Genomic DNA, 15,518 nt, shown 5'->3' on the forward strand with positions numbered 1-15,518 from the left:
GGCTTTTCTGAAATTAGTCCGTTTTCTAGAATATGTAGGTCTCTAGAGCCTAATATTTCCTGAAATATTTGTGGATATGGAAGTATTAGAGGAAAGGATTTTTTGCTTGAATTTTCCAGATAATTAATTCAGCTCTCAGCTACTAGTTTGTTCACTGTTGTGGAATTATAAAATGCCTATTGAGATTTCTGTGTGATCCTTATATCTGGGCTCAGATTATACTTTGTGATGTTTTAGGTGGCTTTGAGAAAACAGAAAATAATGTTGATTGCATGCAGTTTTAACCTTAATCTGTTTCTGGTCTTGAACTTGCAAATTAATTACGTGCCCGTACCCCTCCTCAGTCGACCATCCCAGCCTTCCTTAGCTAAAGTTTCCTCTCTGCATTTCACTGAGGGCTCACTAAGGGAAGGAGTTGAACCCCTCTTAGTGTTTGCTGCTTTTGTTTTGTTTGCTTTGGATGGATCCCCCCACCCCGAGTTTCTGCCTTATTATAAAGACCTAATAAGGAGCTGTACGAAGTATGTACTTAAAAATGTGTGCTGAGTGACCCACTGGCCCCTATTGGAGGAGCCCTCTTGAACATTATGTTGCCAAGGCTTCAAAAAGGAGCTTGTTTCTGAAGGATCAAAGGATCTCTTCTTGTATAATAAATACGGAGCATTTGGTATATAATGAAGAGTATAAAACATGTCTTTTAAGCTCCTGTATGAGCCCAGATATGTGAAGTAACTAAGGAAGGTGGTGGTTCTCTAGACTTTTGTGTTATCATGTTAAGCAGAAATAGATGAAAGCAAAGGCTTTAAACTGACAAAATCCCAAGTAGGAAAGCTCTGGTCCACAGCTTGCTCACTGGTTCATAACAAACCACCAGCTGATGATTTGGAAAAAAAAAAAAAAAAAATGTTTTCCTTTCACAGTAAAGGATTGAGTTTGTTTTGTGTTATTTTAAACTGTCTAACTTCACAAAGTAAAAACCACTTTTTTTTTTTTAGCTTAGAAACTGGAGTATGATGCTGTTGAGAAAGTACTAGAATTGGAATCACAATATGGTTTCTACACTTGACTTTTGTCACTTACTATGTGTGAAATTAAAGAGTAACTTAGTTCATTGGATTGTATTTTTCCTGATTTATAAATGAACCTGATAAAATTCACAGACAAAGTTATTTCAAGGATTACATGAAAAAAGTCATGTAGTGCTATAAAATGTAAGATGTTATATTGTTATATAAGATAGGTAATTTGCAATAAAATTTGATTAAACAATTATGATATATTTTAGTTCCCTATTTTAAGGCTGAACATCCTCTGTTTATGTTCAACTTTATCTTGAGTGGTTTGAATGATCCAAATCAGAGGGGATTTTTGAAACCATTATAATTGTGTTCAATATATTTAATGCATGAATATGTGTGTATATTTCTGAAGAGTCAGCTTTCTCCAGATTTTCAAATGTGTTTGTGATTCTAATGGGGTTAAGAATCTCTTAACTGGATAATCATCACTAATTTTCATTTCACATTAATTGGTAGTCCTACTACTATAGGATTGGATACCTGAAAAGTGAATTTAGTATATTGGTTTATATTTACTTAGAGTTTTTGGCTACCTGAAATTCTGCATTATGTTTTACTATACTATCGCTTTTTCACGTTCCCTGGGGGATAAAAATCAATGCGGATTGGAGATCTGAATAACTTTCCCCAATATTTATAAACAATAAAAAATTACTTCGGTGATTTCCCATAATTAAAGCAGATTTTTTTTTCTTTCCTTCTTCTCTCTTTTTTTTTTTACAGTAACACAACCACCATCATCACTACCACCACTGCTGTCTTTTCTTCCTCCTTTGCTTTAAATGTCTTAGGTAATTGCAGATGCACAATTCCATGGAGAACTGAAACAGGCCTAGCCCTAGGTGACCAATTTGAAATTTTGCAAAATAGGATTGCATTAAATATTTTTTTCTAAATGTTAATTTTTGATATCTTAAAAAGTTAATGTTAATTGAAATTTTCAACCAGAATTGTATCTTTCGACTTTATTTCTTATTCTCTATCGCCCCAAATGTATCTCACCCTCAGTGTGTTGGTGTGATCCTTAACTATACTTTCACCTTACCTAGCCCAAAATAAATTTTATTTTAATGATTGTTTTTTAAAGCATCATTAGTGATTTTCTATCTCTTCATATCAGAAATCTCTGATCCCCTTATATTTCTCATTGATTCGCTGATCAATTTTTAGTAGGAGTGGAAATCATGGCAATCACTGCTGGTTGACCAGAAAGTCATACTGGGAATTTGCATACTCATCTCTTTAATTCAGAGGTTTTGGCATCTACCTTGTACTGAGCTCAGTGTGAAGAGGCACTGGGGAATCATGGTCTAGGTCTACATATTGGCGGGTTGTTAGAAATTATTAATTTGGTCTTTTGAGTGACACAATTATGTTTGTATATTATTCTTCTTGCACACAGTTCCCTGGAGCCCTTCATGCAGAATTATTTTGAGTTGGTCCCCATTAAAAGTATTTTGAGAGTTGTCATTGAATTTGCATATTTTCTTCTGCATTACAATTCATTAGAATTAGCATTTTATTTTAATAAATTATAAGCTAAATAGTTACTATACCATTTAAAGTCTATAAATAACAATAGCCTACTTTAATTTTTGAACATCTTATGACATCTCTTTGTAGCAGTTTTAGATTTTTTTTGAGTTATCAGAGTAACTTTTCCATGCTCTGCTACTTATTTATTTTCACAGTTGGGTTTTTGCACTTAGAAATTTTTTATAGAACAAAGTTTCCACTTGCCAATGAGTATATATAAAATATGATCATCATGTTAGAAATTATCTGTATTTTTTAAATAGAAACATAATTTTATTTTTTCCTGCCTTATTGAGGTATAATTGATGAATAAAAATCATTTATATTTAAAGTGGTAACTTGATATACATTGTGAAATGATTACATTTTTTCAGCCTCATCTCTTTTTTATTTCTTCTTTGTCTTTGTCTTCAGCTTCCCCAAACTTCATATATCTTCTTGACTCTGCTCTGTTTTCTTAGACTTCTCAGCTGCCTCTCTTGCTTTCCCATACCCACCCTATACCCTAAAACTGGAACGCAATTTCTTTCTTTTCAGCTTGATAAATTGGGCCATTTACTTACCTAGTTCACATAACTATGCAGCCTTTGGGAGAAAAGTGTTTTCATTTCTTATCGTGTTCATTTTGGTGCAAAAAAATAATTCATGACTATTAAAAAATATATCTATTAAATTAGATCATATTTACTCTCTCCTTGCCCCTTTCCCCCCAAAAGCAATGCTCGTAATTTGATGTATTTATTTCCAATGTTATTCCCCAGGTAGATATAGATACATATAATTTTTTTGTAAAATCAAGCTCAAACTCTGTATAAAATTTTGTTGGTTTCACCCAATATTATGACATAAGAAGTTTCTCTAGCATTCAATATTCTTTGAAAATACATTTTTAAAAAAGCTACAAACTTTTCTAATACATAGCTATATTCTAAGTACTTAATTATTTCTCTGTTTCTGAGCATTTAGGTTGTTAACCAAAATTTCATCGTTATAAATTACAGGAAGTAAACATTTTACGTTACTGTTTGAGCATATTTTCATATGTTTAATCTAAATCAAGCTAGATTTCCAGTTATGTGAATATTGGCCCAAGCATATGAACATAAAAGGTATGTTAGGTTATTCAATAAAGCGAAATATTCATAATGTTATGTATAGCTAAACAGTTTATGATTTTTAGATATTCATTAGTATACATACATACATGTATGTGTGTATATTTGTGTGTGTAGCTGTACTACTAGTTGAATATCGATATATTAATTGGGGAAGGGAATGCAGTAAAATGTTAGTAATATTTATTTTTGGCAGATGATTTCTATTTTATATGTATATATGTATATACACATACATACACACATATATGTATATATTTATATATATACACACACATGCATATACATTTGTATTTTACCAAATCTCTACAGTGAACATTTATTACACTCATAATAAAGCAAAAAACCCCACACAGTTATCCACCTTAACCAATTGTCATTTCTTTTTTTTTTTTTTTTTTTTTTTTTTTTTTGAGTACTCTTTCACCTCTTTAGGCAGATTTTTTTTTTTTTTTTTTTTTAACATCTTTATTGAAGTATAATTGCCTTACAATGGTGTGTTAGCTTCTGCTTTATAACAAAGTGAATCAGTTATACATATACAATATGTTCCCATTTCTCTTCCCTCTTGCATCTCCCTCCCTCCCACCCTCCCCATCCCATCCCTCTAGATGGTCACAAAGCACCGAGCTGATCTCCCTGTGCTATGCGGCTGCTTCCCACTAGTTATCTATTTTACATTTGGTAGTGCATATATGTCCATGACACTCTCTTACCCTGTCACATCTCACCCCACCCCCTCCCCATATCCTCAAGTCCATTCTCTAGTAGGTCTGTGTCTTTATTCCCGTCTTGCCACTAGGTTCTTCATGGCCTTTTTTTTTTTTTTTTTTTCCCCTTAGATTCCGTATATATGTGTTAGCATACTGTATTTGTTTTTCTCTTTCTGACTTACTTCACTCTGTATGACAGACTCTAACTCCATCCACCTCATTACAAATACCTCCATTTCATTTCTTTTTATGGCTGAGTAATATTCCATTGTATATATGTGCCACATCTTCTTTATCCATTCATCTGTCGATGGACATTTAGATTGCTTCCATGTCCTGGCTATTGTAAATAGAGCTGCAATGAACATTTTGGTACATGACTCTTTTTGACCTATGGTTTTCTCAGGGTATATGCCCAGTAGTGGGATTGCTGGGTCGTATGGTAGTTCTATTTGTAGTTTTTTAAGGAACCTCCATACTGTTCTCCATAGTGGCTGTATCAATTTACATTCCCACCAACAGTGCAAGAGTGTTCCCTTTCCTCCACACCCTCTCCAGCATTTATTGTTTCTAGATTTTTTGATGATGGCCATTCTGCCAATTGTCATTTCTTATGAAGCCTTTCTAATATGAATTCATGGGTGAAAATGAGTTTTTCATGGATGGGGTAGTGAAACCACTTGAAAATTCTTTGTCTCCTAAGGTTCCCTGTGATGTGAAACCTTAAGTAGCTATCAAGACTAAAATACATACAGTGCTGAAAACATCTGGGGAAGGTGGACAGATTATTGAAATGTAGTCTTATTTCAAGGGCAGATTAGAGAGTGTAGCCCTGGGTGTGCTTTGGTGAAGCTGAGAAGGAAGGAGAGTCTGAGGTCCACAAGCCAGTGGTGCAGGAACAGTGGAGAGCAGTCAGGGGTTGAAAGCCGCTTGAGCAAATGCTCTGACCAAAGCAGCAGGTGGAATGGCTCAAGCAGGAAATTGGGAATAATATCCTGGGATTGGATTTGTTTAGATAAGTTCCTATTTCAGGAACATAGGGCTCCCCATTCATGGGTGTGCCTGACCACAGCGCAGGACACAGAGTAGAAAAGTAATAAATATTTGAATGAATAAACAAAGACCCCTTGTGCAATGTTTTGGGACAGAAAGTCCTAATAATAGCCATGTTAACTTCCTTTCATACCTAAATGTGCCTGAAAGACTCTCAGGCAGTTTCAGTACATTTTCCAGTGTGACTTTTAATGGTTTGTAATTCCATTCTTTAATCATGATTTGAAATGTTTGTGTCACTAAGCTTGAAGCCCTAAAGAACGAGGGTCTGCTTTAAAAGTGTCCTGATGCTGCAGTAATATCTTTTGGCAGTATTTAAGGCTATCAAAATTATAAAGCTGCATTCCGGAGAAATGGTTTTGTAACCCTAGGCAATATGTAAATTCTTTCTGCCTTAGTTTCTCATCTTTGGAATGAGGACCTTAAAAACAAAAAGTGTCTACCTCATAGAGTTGTACAGATGAAATGAATTCATAAAATACAGAATAGTTAGAACAATGCCTGGCATACAGCAAGCCCCACATAAACATATCCTCTTATCATCACTAAATGAGTCTGCTTTTGCTATTAACTTGCCCATGATCAACTGATTTGATCAGGCTTTTGTCAAAGGAGCCTCGCTTCTCTGATATATGAGATTTTTGTCACGTACATTTCGGATCATATATAAAAGCAAAGCGCTCCTCAATCAATTGTTTTCAGAATTGCTACTGCAAATTTGTAATGGACATTCCTACTACCTGGGGAGCCAATCTCCAATTGCATTAGAAAGTAATATAAAATCAGAGCTAGATCCTGTTTGAGATCTAAAAGATTATCTATTTGATTTATTCTTAACTTAAAACATTGACTTTTTGCTTATTGCTTTCAAAACCATTTCAAAAATGATTTCTATTAGTACTTACATGCATTTGACATATTGAGAATACGGGGGGATGCCCCTGCCCATCATACTCCAAAGTAACCGGTCCTGCTCCTCCACCTCAGGGTTCTGCACAACTAACTGCCTTCAACTCTTGGCTATAGCTGGTTTCCTAGGAGTTTTGGCAGAAAACATCACCTCTGAGAATTTGTCCTGCAGTTTAGTCATGCTGATTCTTACTTTCAGGTAGTCAACGGAATAAATTATAGCCACATTTGATTGTCAAGAAGATAGGAGTTAAGTAATTTCCTTAAGGTGACACAGCTAGTAAGTGACAGAGCTCATTCATTCTGGCAAATATTTATTGATTACTTCCTGTGTGCTACATGATGGAGTTGAATCAAAATCCAGAGTACCTGAGGATAATTGATATCATTGGTCAATTCCAGATCCTTGTAGACTAGTCATCTATAGGGAAGGAAGGGGTTCTTGGGAAAGTGTATTTGTTCTGCATGATGTTCTCAAGTGGTGAAATATAAACCCTCCTTTCTGTGAATAAACTATGAGTTCACTTGCCAAAAATATGTCTTGACCTTTCTGGAAACTGTTTCTTTAACATATATGACCTATCATAGTAATAGAATTCTATTCTGTATGAATTACCTCATTTCTGAGGGATCTCCCCGCTTTTAAGTTTTAACAGTCCAAGTTGTAGAAAAGGTAATTGTATTCACCTCTCCTGTATCCTTCAAGATTTTATTTATTTTGATCTATCTGTTCTGTGTATTCATCTTTACACACTAAAGACTTCTAATCTTTTTAGTCTTCCCTTGTATGTCTCATGATCCTAGCCTCTTGAATATTTTAAATGATCTTCTGTGTACCTCCTTCAACTCCATTATCAGAGAATTTTTTTTCTTGTAATTATAGACTTCTGAGACAAAAAGAAACTCGAAATCACTGTTGACACTCTCATGTTGTAGATGAAGATACTGAGACCCAAACTGGTTAAAAAACTTGCGCTTAATAGGCAATGTTAATAACAGAGCTAGGAATAATATTTATTAGGTCGTCTGATTGCCCTGGAATATTCTTTACTGATTTCACCATATTATGCTATTAGCATCTTTAGGACAGTTGAATGTATATCTTAAAATGTGATTGGACAAAAAAAATGTGGTAGAACTTAGAGAAATAATTATTATGGAGTCCTTTTCTGAAACTCATGGCACTTGACATGAATGATGTGGTAGGGAAGGTAAGCTAGTAGGTAAAGGCATGGGCTTGGAGTTACACAGACTGGGTTCACATCTTGGCTCTGGCACTTACTGTGAGTTTGTACAGGCTAACTAACCTATTTGAATTCATTTAATCATCTATAAAATTATGGTCAGTGCTACCTAACTTAGAGGGCACTCTGTTACATAAGATAATCCATAAATTGCTTAGCACAGCATCCAGCATCCAGTATGTCTTCAATTGTTCCTTAGTAGGGGGTCAATAATTTTTTTTTAGTCAACAAATACTAAAACTAATGATCAGGAATAGGGACTCTTTCAGAGTATTCTTCCAGAAGTGTTTGTAGGAACAAATTCAACATCTTCATATTGCTTGTGTAAGCTTTTGCTTGTAAATAATTTCCAAAAGCAAACATTTGTTTGTTTTCATTTTATTGTGCATTTTTTGTTAGGCATATTGAAGAATATCTGTTGTGTGTTCATTTCTACTGTACCACCAGCTTATATCCTAGAGAATATTATGTGCATCACATATCACTTCCTTTTTAAAAGATACTATATTCATTCAACATAATTGAATCGAGCATCTTGGCACACATTTTTGAGGGTATGGGCCTCCATGATTTGAATCAAGAGCTCATTCATGCCAAGTAAATGTCAGTTGATAACAACGTCTTAGGGATATTGACCCAAATATTGACTAGAAGCTGAGGTGCTCTCAGTCTATTTTATAAATCACTAGAAACTCTCCAGTGGTCAAAGATTGAGATTAGGTACTTAAAAAAAAATTATTTTATTTATTTATTTTTGGCTGTTTTGGGTCTTCGTTGCTGCGCAGGGGCTTTCTGTAGTTGCAGCGAGCGGGGGCTACTCTTCATTGAGGTGCACAGGCTTCTCATCACAGCAGCTTCTCTTGTTGCGGAGCACAGGCTCTAGGCACACAGGCTTCAGTAGTTGTGGCACATGGGTTCAGTAGTTGTGGCGCACGGGCTTAGTTGCTCCGCTGCACGTGGGATCTTCCTGGACCAGGGCTCAAACCCGTGTCCCCTGCATTGGTAGGCGGATTCTTAACCACTGCGCCACCAGGGAAGCCCAAGATTAGGTACATTTTTAAAAGGAAAAAGGAAAGAAAAAATATCCACTTTATTCCAAATACACTACACACATGCACACACACACACACACACACACACACCTGCACACACACACAAAATAGGCATTTTCATTCGATGTACATTTCATAAGCAACCAGGGTTTGACACCTTGACAGCCACTGTGCTTGAGTCTGAGGGAGGCAAAAATTAATAAAACAAGTGTTTTTCCTGGCCTTGAGGAACTCACAAAGTTGCCAAAAAAAATATTGTAAAGAAATCCTTTTCTGTCTCATGAGAATAAGGCATGTACTGTCCACCCAGGTAGCTTATACAGCAGCCGTCAAGGTGCCTATCCTAGGATGTGGCTTCCACCTATTGGCTGAGTTTGAGCTTGTGGGGGACATTGATCAGGGGCCCCTCCCAGCCTCACTGCCTACCTCTGGGTGATGATGGAGATCTGTGCTGCCCTTCTGGTCACTGAACACCTTCTAGGTCCCATCCCTGAGCTAAGCCATTTGTACATGTTAGCCCTCTCCCTCAACCCTGTACTGCAAGGTAGATACTATTATCCCTTATTTACCGATGAGACAGTTGGAGTTCTGAAAGGTTATGTGATTAGCCAAAGATCACACTGTGAGTAAGTGCACACTCACTTTATTTTTAGCTCCTCTGGCTCTTTTTCCTTATGCTTCCATGTCTCTTTTGCCAAATACAGTGGTTAATGTGCTCCTTCCGCCTCTATCAGAGTGACATTCACACCTATGACTGTCAGGTTAAAGAACTGAAGGACCACTAATTTTTGATATGTGTAGCTTTTATACATTCAATCACTAATTCATCCAAAATGTATTTTTTTAAGCTTCATTATGTTGACAATCAGTGGCACTGGGATTACAGCGACAATCAAGGTTTGACATTCTGGAGCTCAAGATTCACTGTGTTAATACAGAGTAGAAGCTAGCAGGAATATTTATGATAGCCATTGGTCTCTTGCTAATTTTGTCTAGAATGCAGTTACAGTTTACATATGATTTGTTGTAAATTCAGTGGTAAGGAGAATTCACCTTAAAAGCATCCTAGGATGGTGCCATGTAGAAAAATTGCATGTTATCTCTAAATAATTCTTACATAGCCAGCTTTTCCCCCAGCATTGTAAGAGATCACCATTTCTTTTGCTGAGCACCTATGAAGTCATAGGTTTGCTTGTAGGGGACATATTGTGTGAAAAATACTATTTTCACATTCTAAATAACTTCAGAGCAGCAAGATGTTCATATCAGGAAGGCATGTAGACCTGAATTCAGCTGATTCAAAGCTCCTGTTTTATACCTGCCATGGGTTCCCTGTTCACTGGGTGGACCCCAATCCGTTTTTGACCTGCCTCTTACTTTGAGAAAGTTCTGTCTTTCCCTGTAGTGTACTTTCTCTCTCTGTTATTTTTTCCTCAAGTGAGTTGAGTTTAACTTAATTAGTTTGATGTGCCTACACTATAGTTTCTTTCAGTTGTCCTTTTTTTTTCAATGAAAAGCAAACAACCAACAAGGGCTCAAATGCCCATTTTACTTTACTATGCTTCTAAATTCTTCAGATTTCCTTTCAGTATTCCTCATTCCTCCCTTAACATTTGGTAGGTATGTTTATTAATATATCTTAAGTAGAAAAACTTAGGGACTTTGAAAAATAAACAAGCAACTTTTCTCTAAGAAGGGAAAAGAAGCTATTAGTATCTTTGATACTAATATCTGGTGATAGGAGAAAGGGTAAAGGCTTTAAACAAACAAATTCAAAAGATTATATATCCTGCTAAATATAATAAAAGTAGAACCAGAAAGATATTTTCTTAGACTTCAGTAGTGTAGTATGTGTGTGTATGTGTGGACCCTTCTCATAATAATATTTGAGCCTATACTTCCAACATATGTATATCCCAAATTGTACAGATTCACAGTGTGCTAATATTTACCGTAAGAAAACAGAAAAGCAGACAGAAATTTAAAAGAATGAGATACAATGTGATAAAAATAACATATATGCTCATATATGTGTATATGGATATTTTAATATCAAACTATATGCCTTAATATATATGTTCAATATCAGTTATACATATATATGTTTTAGTATTACTTGTTGCATTCTAAGGGATTGTCTGCCTACCCCTTTTTGAAGATCATACACCTACAACATGAAGGAATAAAAGGAGACCTAATAGTACAGAAATAATTCTTTATACACACCGACACCAAACACACACACACACACAGAATGACTGGATTAGCAGCATAGAACTTATATCTGTGATTAATGTGAGTACCTTCTCAACCAAAGTTGAATGAAGCAGATGAGAGCTCAGCAGGCATATGCTGCTGCTGTGAGCATACAAATAAGTTTGATCAGTAGCTACAGACTCCATGCCTGATGCCAAACAACTATCTTGAAATTGCTAAGCGAGAGTGTGGATAATTCAGCACAGGCACTGATCCCTGTTGTCATGGGTGTCATTGACAGAGGTAAAAATGTGAGACCCATTGGGAAGAACCACCTGCAGTAGGTATATGAGATGGGTGGGTTTTGAAGAGGTGTCTTAGAGAGATTTAATATGGAAACCATAAAAGTGGCTCCCTGGCTGTAGAATATACCCAATTTATGACATTCTTTATCACTGGGATAAGTAGAGGACATCCTATATTATATCATTTAACTTTAGCCTCAGTAAATGGGGCGGGACAATCAGCAAATCTAATTTGGAATCCACACGCGGAAACATGTCATTTTTTCTTTTCCCCACAGGGTGACTACTGAAACACAGAGGATTCTGGGTACAACAAATGATGGCCAGTTTTTATATTCCTGTATTTAGAGAAAAAGCTTCTATTAGCCTGTAGACCTCAATAAATACAATTATACTCAAGCTAAGTGTACCATGATCCCACTGGTTAGGAGCCATATTAAATGTTTTGCGCTTTGTGAGTCATCCATAAACAGTTCTTTTTGTTATAATAAGGCAAATTATAACAGTGTCAGAAGTCGGCCTAAAGGGATTGAAATGAGGTTACTAAACAGAAGTATACAGGGCACAGTCTGTACAGTGTGTCACTTGGTCAATTGGAAAGCAGTGGGGACTATTCTCATACTTGCCAGGGTGGAATTTTTTTCAGTGTATTGGTGTGAGTTTCTCTCCAGAGGCATTGCAATCTGTTTATAACTTTCTGGCAACAGCTTTTGGAATAAGGCCAAAGAGATTGGCAATTAATGCACAGAAAGGAAGTGCGTTGCTTGAATATTTTAGCTATCCTTCTTTTTCTTGAGGCAAAAGATACTGTAGTTTTATAAATCTCTTTAGTAGTTTCTACAGGAATTAGAATTACTAGATGGAATTTAGCTCTTCTGAATGATACTCATTAAGTTAAGACAACTGGTATGAGAAAAATCTTTGACTTATTTTGACGTCCTTATGTTCAACAGAAAATCTTAGCTTTTCATAGATGTACTCTTAGGATGGCATTCAGAAAAAAAGCTTATAAATAGTCCTTTAGAGATTGGGAGCCAATTCTCAAAGGATTTGGGAATTAACATTAAAAAGAGTGTATATCCTGGTTGAAACACTTCCTTCATTTCACATGTTGATTTTTTAAAAGATGGGAGGCTTGATGATAACACACCTGGGTGAGAGATGGCCTCTTGAATGGAAGGTTTATGTTAACTCTGATTCATAGAGTTCTGATCTTGGAGAGTGCTTCCTGATAGAGCTCTCATCGTTTTAGTCTATACAGTTTTATTTTGATAGATTGGTCACAGCCTCAGACAAAAGCAAATGGTTATTGTGAAAAACAGCTCATGGAGGACTGCCAAGTAGAAATTCGCACAAATTGTGGTCTGTTGCAAAATACTTGAATCCTCGAGAAAAGACACGTCAATAATTCTTTCAATAAGAAGAGTAATTATGTGGCTGTTTTCTGCATCTCTGCTTCATTTATTCATAGATAGAAGTCTAGAGGATGTGTTTTATCCTCAGTGACAGAGCAATGCTATTGTTTAGGTATTTGGGAATTTTTTTGAGGGGTGAACAGAAAGAAAAATGAAATCAATTTCTTAAACAGGGAAAAGGTAAAAATTAAAAGTGGATCCTTAGATGGGAATTATCTCTAAAATTACAACTTTCTAATCTGTCTCTAGGTGCTGTAAACTACAAACAATGACTCTGTGTTAATACTGCAGACATATCATAGTGGAACTAAAGGGAACTTAATTTCCTGGTAAGAATATTTTCCTTAATCAGGTGCTTTATGCATTTTGAATGCGTTTAATTATTGCAATGCTTGGTAGAAGAATATAGCCATAGAGAGTGACCCAGGATATGGACCAGATATATAATGTAAGTTGTTTTTTGTTTTTGGAGTTCCATTAAAATGGCTTATTTTCAAAAGAGCAGAATAACTACAAGTTATTTTTCTTGTTAGCTGACCTCTGGGAATATTTGAAAGTTGCATCTTGATGATATTTACCTAAATGTCATTTTTAATAGAAAAATGAATTTCTCCATTGGGATCTGAGCAGGTTGGCTTCTTAGGAGGCTTGAAGTTTTAGTGAGAAAACCTATATTTTCATCAGTCAAACAGAGCTCACCCCTTCATGGTCTGAAGGGCTTTCAGCTTCAGTAACTGTCCCTTGGATTTGGATCAGTGTGAAATCTGACCTGAATCCTCCTTTGGAGCTTTTTCAAATTCTTTGTGCAGTACCAGGCTGAATTGTAACAAATTTCAAAGGGTTTGGAAGAGTGAGAAAAAGTCTACTTTTAAGGGCCAGATACACAAGGATCTGGTTGTGGGGAAGCTATTTAGCCCTTTTAAACCTCCATTTCCAAATTCATAAAATTAGAAAAATAGTTGTAATTTCCTGTAGGTGTGGGTTAAATCAGATTATTTTGATAATGCTTATTAGCACTGTGTTGAGCCCATAGTATTGTTCGGTAAATGTCAACCCTTACTATCATTATTAGTTTTTAAAGACAAAGTAATTTGAGAAATAAACAGTATTTTTGATTGAAGTATACTTGATACATAATATTATAGGTGTTCCATAAAGTGATTCCCTATTTTTAAAGGTTATACTACATTTATAGTTATTATAAAGTATTTGCTATATTCCCCGTGCTGTACAATACATCCTTGTAGCTTATTTTATACCTAATAATTTGTACCTCTTAATCCTCTACCCCTTTATTGCCCCTCCCCCCTTTCCTCTCCCCACTGATAACCACTAGTTTGTTCTCTATATCTGTGAGTCCGCTGCTTTTTTGTTATGTTCACTAGTTTTTTGTATGAGAAAAAAATGGTATTTTTTTCAATGAAAGAATAATATTCTTTTTACTTTCTCAAGAGCACATTTTGTTAGCAAAAGAATGTGATTCCTGTAGAATTAAGATGTTTTGGGGTACATGCAAAATCTTTCTATATGTTGGTTGTATACTGGGATCTTAGTAGCTATAAGGAAGACAATGTGGAAAGAGGTGGAACTCCTTGACTTTCTGAGTCATTGCTAGCTTACCTGCTGCCTGGTAACCAGGAGGGGCCTTCTAAACAAATGTGGGGCTATTCCAAGAAGAGGTCTATGAGGAAACTGTGTGTGTGTTTTGAATAACTTGTGCTCTCCGTCTCATTCAGTGGAGTGATTTTGCCCTTCCACTATATTTAGATCTTCCCTTTGGAACTTGCTGCAAGAGGCTACTCTGTGCAGTCTTTCTAACTCCAGTGAATCTGCTGGTCTATTAGAAGATTAAAAAGCATTTGCGATATATACTCATATTCTTAGAGAAAACTCTTCCTGAAATCTGATTAATCGAATCCTTTGATGATGATTGGTTATGAGGAGTACATTTATTATGTTAAAACACTTTTATGATTTCATCCTAAATGAATTTCTAGATCCTAAGAAACCTAGGTAAATCTTTTCAGAAATTAAAGGATGAAATACAATGTCTGGGGTATTAAATTTTTAAAATAAGATGTTAGCATGCTACCATGAGGAACTTTAATTGGGGTTGTGTCATGATGATGTATTAATAATTGTGTCTTTTGACATCATGAAAATGGATGGCAACCTGCAAAACAACTGCTCACTCATAACAATGCATTCTTTATTTTATTGAGTTATGTTTATTTTCTTGTGTTCCTCTTGATGATCAACCAAATCATTATTTAATTCAACAAAATAAGTTCCCTTGCCATCCATTTTCGTTGTAGAGCTTGAGAAATTCAACTGTGCAGCTTCCAGGAGGTCCTTAGGGAATCATAGTCCTAGGAGATATAGGCACACACACACACACACACACACACACACACACAAACATACTTTAGCATTAATTTTCTTTTGAGAATCTCTGATTTAGAGAGTCCCCCCATACAACCTCTCAAGAATTAAAAATATGGGGTGAAATAATCCCCAAGACTCTGATTAGACTACAATACATGAATACTGATTTTGCTGTTGTGTTTTTCAACACTCAAATGTATTTGAACTTGTTTACAGCACAGTCTATACTTTTTTTTTAACATCTTTATTGAAGTATAATTGCTTTACAATGTTGTGTTCATTTCTGCTATATAAAAAAGTGAATCAGCTATACGTATACATATATACCCATATCCCCTCCCCCTTGCTTCTCCCTCCTACCCTCTCTATCCCACCCCTCAAGGTGGTCCCAAAGCATGGAGCTGACCTCCCTGTGCTATGCAGCTGCTTCCCACTAGCTATCTATTTTACATTTGGTAGTGTATATATCTCAATGCCACTCTCTCACTTCATCCCAGCTTACCCTTCCCCCTCCCT

General features: G+C 35.8%; 1 protein-coding gene across 13 annotated transcripts in view; it reads left to right on the plus strand.

Moving 5' to 3' along the window:
- The window catches only part of CHL1 (cell adhesion molecule L1 like), a 199,743-nt gene that overhangs the window by 27,739 nt on the left and 156,486 nt on the right, over positions 1–15,518 (plus strand). For 11 of the 13 annotated variants that reach the window (XR_014250530.1, XM_082412116.1, XM_082412112.1 and 8 more), the window contains one exon: positions 12,867–12,946. The exons of the other annotated variants lie outside the window; for them this stretch is intronic. The gene's annotated coding sequence lies outside the window, so the exon portion shown is untranslated. The remainder of the gene's footprint in view (positions 1–12,866; positions 12,947–15,518) is intronic. 13 annotated transcript variants of the gene reach the window in all.

Source organism: Balaenoptera physalus (genome assembly GCF_965194825.1).
Source record: "Balaenoptera physalus genome assembly, chromosome: 11".
In the NCBI taxonomy this organism is placed as follows: domain Eukaryota; kingdom Metazoa; phylum Chordata; class Mammalia; order Artiodactyla; family Balaenopteridae; genus Balaenoptera; species Balaenoptera physalus.